Here is a 7,620-nt window from a genome sequence, read left to right as displayed (position 1 = left end):
TTCCTTTTTTTTTTTGGATTAATTCTTTTGTTTTATCAGATTATTGTTTCTTTTCATTTACCTTTTTTATAGTTCTACTGAAGAATAATTGGCAACACAATAAACTACACATATATATTTTTTAAAGATTTTATTTATTTATTCATGAGACAGAGAGAGAGAGAGAGAGGCAGAGACACAGACAGAGGGAGAAGCAGGCTCCATGCAGGGATCCCAATGTGGGCCTCCATCCGGGTCTCCAGGATCACACCCTGAGCTGAAGGTGGCGTTAAACCGCTGAGCCACCTGGGCTGCCCAAACTACACACATATTTAAAAATGTACCGTTTGTTAAGTTTTCACATATGAGTACACCTGTCAAACCATCACTAAGTCAAGATGATGAACATATCCAATACCCCCAAAAGTTTCCTTGTGTTCCTTTTTAATCTATTACTCCCACTCCTCTCCCCCTCCTCCCCTCTCTTTAGGCAAACACTGATGTGCTTACCTGTTATTAGAGATTAGTTAGTTTGCCTTTTCTAGATTTGATACCACTTTGGAATCGAACAGCATAAAAATATTCTTTTTTTTGTCTGCCTCCTTTCACTTAGCATAATCATTTTGGGATTCATCCATGTTATTATGTGTATCAATTGTTCATTGCTTTTTATTGCTGGGTAGTATTCCTTTGTATGAACATGTTCTAATTTGTTTATTCATTCACTTTTTAAGAATAAAGCTTAAGGGAGTGCCTGGGTGGCTCAGTCAGTTAAGCGTCTGCCTTTGGCTCAGGTCATGATCCCAGGGTTCTGGGATTGAGTCTGTTTCTCCCTCTCCTGCTCCCTCTGCTTGTGCTCTCTCTCTGTGTATGTCAAATAAATAAAATCTTTTTTAAAAAATAAAGCTTATTTATTTATTTGTAATCTCTACATCCAACATGGGGCTTGGACTTGTGACTCTGAAATCAAGAGTCACATGTTGTTCTGACCAAGCCAGCCTGGCGCCCCTATTCATTCATTTTTTTTTAAAGCTTTTATTTTATTTTATTTTATTTTATTTTATTTTATTTTATTTTATTTTATTTTATCCATGAGAGACATACAGAGAGAGGCGGAGACATAGGCAGAGGGAAAAGGTGATGCGGGAGGGAGCCTGATGTGGGACTTGATCCCAGGACTCTGGGATCACAACCTGAGCCAAAGGCAGATGCTCAATTACTGAGCTACCCAGGCATCCCCATTCATTCATTTTTTTTTTAAGAATTTTATTTTTCTATTTATTTATGATAGTCACAGAGAGAGAAAGAGAGAGAGAGGGACGCAGAGACATAGGCAGAGGGAGAAGCAGGCTCCATGCACCAGGAGCCCGATGTGGGATTCGATCCCGGGTCTCCAGGATCGCGCCCTGGGCCAAAGGCAGGCGCCAAACCGCTGCGCCACCCAGGGATCCCCCATTCATTCATTTTTTGATGGACATTTGGGTTTCCAGTTCTTGGCTACTACAAATAAAGCTGCTATGGACATTTACATGCAAGTCTTTGTATGATTATATGCTTTCATTTCTCTTGGGTGAATAGTTTGTGGAGTAGAATAGAATAGCTGGTCATGGGATAATGTCTGTTTAACATTTTAAGATACTGGCAAACTGATTTCCAATTGATTTATATTTCCACTGACAGTGTATGAGAGCTCTACTTGCTCTACATTCTCACCAGCACTTGGTATTGTCATTAAAGAAAAAAATTTTTAGCTCTTCTAATAGTGATATCTCATTAGAGTTTTAAGTTGTATTGCCCTAATGACTGATAATGAACATCTTCCCATACGCTTATTTGCCATGTATAGATTTCCCTTGTTGAAGTGTCTATTCAAATCTTTTGCCCATTTAAAAAATTAGGTGTGGGCAGCCGGGTGGCTCAGCGATCTAGCGCCGCCTTCGGCCCAGGGCATGATCCTGGAGACCTGGGATCAAGTCCCACATCGGGCTCCCTGCATGGAGACTGCTTCTCCCTCCACCTGTGTCTCTGCCTCTTCTCTCTCTCTGTCTCTCATAAATAAATAAATAAAAATAAAAAAAAAATAGGTGTTTGTTTTCTTACCGAGTTTTTTTTTTTTTTTTAAGATTTATTTATTTATTCATGAGAGAAAGAGAGAGACAGAGACATAGGCAGAGAGAGGAGCAGGCTCTCCTCACCGGGAACCTGATGTGGGACTCAATCCCCGAGTAAAAATCACGCCCTGAGCCAAAGGCAGAGGCTCAACCGCTGAGCTAGCCAGGCTTCCTTCTTACTGAGTTTTGAGAGTCTTTATATATTCTAGGTAAAAGTCTTTTATGATGTATATGCTTTGCAAATACTCTCTCCTTGTCTGTAGTTTGTCTTTTTGTCCTTTTAACTGTATCTTTGAGATGGCATAAATCCTTAGTTCTGATGAAGTGCAATTTTTCAGTTTTTTTTCTCTTATGGTGTTCTTATCTAAGAAATCTTTACCTAACCCAAGATCACAAAGATTTTCTCCTATGTTTCTTCTAGAAATTTTATACTTTAAAGCTTATGTTTAGGTCTAGGATCCACTTTGTGTTTTTTGTATACAGTGTGAATTATTTTATTTTGAACAAAGAAAGTCATTTGCTTCAGGATATTTATTGTAAAGACTATCCTTTTCCCACTAGACTGCCTTTGCATCTTTGTTGAAAGTCAATTGGCATATATGTGTGAATCTATTAGTAGACTTTCTATTCTCTTCTTTTGGTCTATTTGTCTATCTTGATGCCAACAGGATACTTACAACCTTGATTACTGTAGCTTTCTAAGAATCTTGAAATGAGGTAGTATAAGTTCTTCAACTTGTTTTTTCTTTCTTCCACAAATGAAGCAACTTATTAACCCAGGATTTATTCTACTGCTTCTTTAAAAAAATGATTTTATTTGCTTATTTGATGGAGAAAATAGGAGTGGTAGGGGAGCAACAGAGGGGAGAGAGAAGCAGATTCCTCACTGAGCAGGGAGCTGGTGATGGGGCTCAATCCCAGGACCATGAGATCACCACCTGAGCTGAAGGCAGAGGCTTAACGGACTGAGCCACCCAGGTGCCCCTGTTCTAATGCTTCTTGTTGGCAGCTGTCATCTGTCCAGATCTCTTTCCCTGCGGTGTCAGTTTGTGGCTTCCGTCTTGGTCCTTGTCTACAATTTTCAGCCCTTCCAGGGTTTGGAGGACCTTGTGGGCTACATTCTTGGAGCCGTAGCTGGGCATGACTCTACTTCTCTGATGTCCACCACAGACCTTGGTCATGGGGCCAGCAGTGGTGCAGCCTGAGAGATACAGGCACTGCTCTAGGAGGTGGCTCATCTGTAGAACCAGTTCTCATCATAGAGAACAAGTTCTTTTTGCTTGAGCAGCTTGACAGTGTACACCCATTTAGAAAACTTCAGCTTCCCAAACTTTTTGAGGAAGGTTGCCTGAGCTCGGATGAACTCCTGCTGGTTCACGTCTTTTGCAGTAACTCCAGCCACCTGTGGCCTTGGTGCTGCCAGCCAGGGGAGAGGGCCCTTCAACTCCTTGAACTTCTTTTTCTTTTTTAAAATTTAATTAATTAATTAATTTAAAGATTTTATTTATTCATTCATGAGAGACACAGAAAGAGGGAGGCAGAGACATAGGCAGAGGGAGAAGCAGGCTCCATGCAGGAAGCCTGATGTGGCACTCTATCCCAGGACTTCAGGATCACGCCCTGAGCCAGGGGCAGGCACTCAACCACTGAGCCACCCAGACATCCCTTCTCTGTCATTTTAAAGGGATTTTTGTGGTTGGATTGGTAAACATATGTGCTAAGATAGCCTTCTTCTTTTATTTTTTTTAAGATTTTATTTATTTATTTGAGAAAGAGCAGAGGGAGAGAAAGCATGAGTTGGGGGGAGGAGCAGAAAGAGAGGGAGTAAGTAGGCTCTCCATTGGGCAGGTGGCTCTGGTTGGGCGCTCCATGTGGAATCTCCATCCAAGGACCTTGAGATCATGACCTGAGCCAAGACTAAATAAAATAATGTCCTGGGGATCCCTGGGTAGCTCAGCAGTTTAGCGCCTGCCTTTGGCCCAGGGCACGATCCTGGAGTCCCGGGATCAAGTCCCACAGCAGGCTCCCTGCATGGAGCCTGCTTCTCCCTCTGCCTATGTCTCTGCCTCTCTCTCTGTGTGTGTGTGTGTGTCTCTCATGAATAAATAAATAAAATCTTAAAAAAAATAATGTCCTGTTTAAGAATGGCTCCAGCTGTGATTATTTTCTATTCATAGAGTTAGAACCTGGTTTTCCTTTGCCTCTGTGAGGAACTCCCTGATTGTGACCAGAAGCCCACCCACCCCTTACAAGCAAATGTGTCCATCTTCTTGAAAGTGAGGAGCTGGGGCTCTACTTCTCTGGGCTGTATCAAGGCCTCCAAAGCATTCCCTGAATCTCAGGCTCTTAGGACCCCCGCGATTCCTGCACCAGATTCAGGGCTGTACTGGGGACAGGAGGCTGGGCGGCATTCAGTCTGCAACAGAACAAGGAGTACAGGCTGTAGGTCCTGGGAAGATGGGGATCAGGAAGCAAAGTGTGTGCACCATAGGATGACAACTTTAAGTAAACTATAATGTCTTTGTTGAGTGCTTAGCAAATGCCGCGTATCACCCTTAGCATTTCCCACAATTGACATTTAATGCACTAATCCTATGTGGTAGATATTATTTTTTTTTCTCCGTTTTGCAGACAGAAAAATGAAGGTATTAGCCTATCGCCAGCCACCAGGGGCAGGGGAGAAAGGTGCTTCACTGGTGTCATGGCAGTTGGAGCAGGGCGGCTCACCTGGAAGGCTGCCAGTAACTTAACACATGATGGGCTACTCTGTGGGGAGCTCCCTTCTCTGCTCTTCCTGTTTTCTAGATCCAGAAGCAGAGAACACCAGTGACTTGCCCAACTCCTACAACCAGTAGGTAGGACTTCAGTGGGTGCAGACTATGGGGCACTTTTTCCATGGCTATAGCACATTCTCTTCCTAACCCTCATCTAAATATCCACTTCAGGGCAGCCCGGGTGGCTCAGTGGTTTAGTGCCGTCTTCAGCCCAGGGCATGATCCTGGAGACCCGGGATTGAGTCCTGCGTCAGGCTCCCTGCATGGAGCCTGCTTCTCCCTTTGCCTGTGTCTCTGCCCTCTCTCTCTCTGTCACTCATGAATAAATAAATAAAATCTTAAAAAAAAAATCCACTTCAGGAGAGCAAGTGCTGGTTTCTCTTATCTGTTGCCTCCCAGAGGCTAAAAGAGGGTCCTGTTCCTAGTAGGTGCTCGGCAAATATTTGTCAAATGTTGGATGAGTGCTGGGTCCTGTGCCAAGTGGCCTCTGTGCATTCTCTCAAGAATCCCTTTGGAGGGATCCCTTTTGCAGATGAGGAAACTGGAGAACAGAGAAGCTAAGTGTTCAGGGAGGAATAAGGCAGAGTGATTAGGTGGGAGAAGGTATCTGGATCTGAATCCCACCTCTGTCACTAATTAGCTTTGTGTCCTTGGCAAGTCACTTAACTTCTCTGAGGCTCCGTTTGCTCACTGGAGCAAATGGTTCATTGGCTCTCTCACAGGGTTGCTGTGGGGCCCTGGAAGCCTGGTCTAGGGTGGAGGCTGAGAGGGAGGTCAGGGGTTGAGGCCTGAGTCATTTCTTTGGTGGGGGGGATCCTTGTCTCTTATCTGGGAGGTGGTGAGAGATGAAGGGGATGGGCTTTGGGGACAGACAAATCTGATTCTCATCCCAATTATCAGCTCTGGGACCTTGGGAAGGGACTTATACGTCCCTTTGCTTCTTTACTCCCAAAACCCACACTTCAGTTTCCACACTGATAAAAAGGCACAAAGCGTACCTACCTCTTGGGCTTGTTGTAAAGGTTAAGTGAGGCAATGTTGCAAAGTGACCATTAATAGGTGTTTAGTAAACCCAGTGTCCAGGTGTCTCCTCTTCCAGCCTTTCCAGGAGAATCACTTGTTATGCAATCCCCATCCCGACCCTGGCCCCTTTACACTGGCAGCTAACTTCTTCAAGGAATTTGTGTCTCATGTTGGTCTCCCTTCCCCACTAGCCGGACCCCTGCCAGCAAATTGGAGAACGACTTGGTCAGGGTGGCTGGTGGCTCAAAGTGAACTTTCACTCATTGCCTGCACCTCTGCCTCTCCCACCGTAGCTCTTCCCTGCCCACAGTTACATGTTCTTTCTGAATCACATAACTCAAGAGCCTCCATGGGCACCTGCAGGTGCATCTGAAGCTCCTTAGCTGGACATTCACCATGACAGCTCCTTCTCCAATGCTAGCCCACCCCTGCCCGGTCTCTCTTGCTGTGCCTTCCTGACCAGCCCTCTACTCGCCCAGCCACAGTGGCCGCAGCACAACCCAAGCACATGCTGGGCCAGGAACACCCTCTGAATCTTCATCCAACCAAGTTTTGTTCCCCTTTCAAGGCCCAACTCCAATATCAGTCACCTCTCCCCTAAAGCTTTCCCAGACCCCTTTCCCTGCAGGACTAATTGCTCCCTCCCCAGTGCTCTGCCCCCAGGCTCACCAGGCACACCTACTCGAAGGGCAACGCCCTGCGCCCCGCAATAGTTGCTACAGATCATAACCATTCTGCTACTGCTCCTCTGGGCAGAGGGCAGATAGGGTCGGTCTTTTGTCCCGCCCTGTCCAGGCTGACGTCCAGGCTGACGGCCACATGCTCAGTGCCCATCAGGGTCCCCTGTGCTCGTTCACAGCCCCCATCTGGGCTCCGAGCCCCAGAGGTAGCAGGTGTACCCCTCATCCGGCACGGAGGTTCTGGCTCCACCCTACTTGGCTGTGTGGAAAGCTATAGTACAGATGGGGATGTCGAAAATATCTGTGACATATTCCAAACTGGCCTACTTTCCTATCACGAGAGAGTCTGGGACTGAGACGGGCGAGGACACGTGAGATGGGAGTTTGGGACCTGTTCCCACCTCTGTCTTCCTCTCTCCGCTTAGTTGTTAGACAGGAGAGGGATTTGCAGCCTCACCCAGCAGTCCCCACCCTGCTCTGCGGCTGCGTGGTTGGGGTGTTGGTGCGGAGGGTGGCATGGAGGAGTGGGGGTGCAAAGGGCCTGGGGAAGCTGGTGGAGGAACCAGGACCTATCCTGGGGAAGCTTACAGGCTCTGGAAGGCAGTGGAGGCCACGTCATTGGACTTGGGGGGGCGGGGGTTCAAGTTCTGGTTCACCTGTGAAGCCTTGGGCAAGTGTCTTAACCTCTCTGGGCTTTGGTTTTCCCATCAGTGAAATGGGCTCTACATAACGGTTGCTTGCCCTCCTCGGTGGCTTGATGACGGGATTGCTGTGAAGACCGTAAAAACTCTGGACCATGTTTACTAATCCAGTTCCCGGGCTGTTCATCTTGGCGAGGCCATGCCCTTGCTTGGCAGCTTAAGTGGTCACCTGCTCTAGCCCTCTGCCTCCCGGCGGGCCTGGCCAGGCCACCACCCTTAATCCTGGTTTAATGCTCTCTGAGTGAGGAGTCACCCGCAGTCCTTGAGGCTGTCAGGCCCTCATCACCCCTCCTGTGCTTGCAGGAAGTTCACCCTGGGAGCTAATCTCACGTCTCTCTTGCTGACAGGGATC

At 46.6% G+C, this 7,620-nt stretch overlaps 1 pseudogene; it reads right to left on the bottom strand.

Annotated features, from left to right (window-relative positions):
* Positions 1-2,313: 2,313 nt before the first annotated feature.
* Positions 2,314-4,987, bottom strand: LOC144286205 (small ribosomal subunit protein eS19 pseudogene; annotated as a pseudogene).
* Positions 4,988-7,620: the final 2,633 nt, after the last annotated feature.

This window comes from Canis aureus, chromosome 16 (assembly GCF_053574225.1).
Source record: "Canis aureus isolate CA01 chromosome 16, VMU_Caureus_v.1.0, whole genome shotgun sequence".
Taxonomy (NCBI): domain Eukaryota; kingdom Metazoa; phylum Chordata; class Mammalia; order Carnivora; family Canidae; genus Canis; species Canis aureus.
Note: the sequence above shows the minus strand (reverse complement) of the source record. Positions and strands in the feature narration are given on the sequence as shown.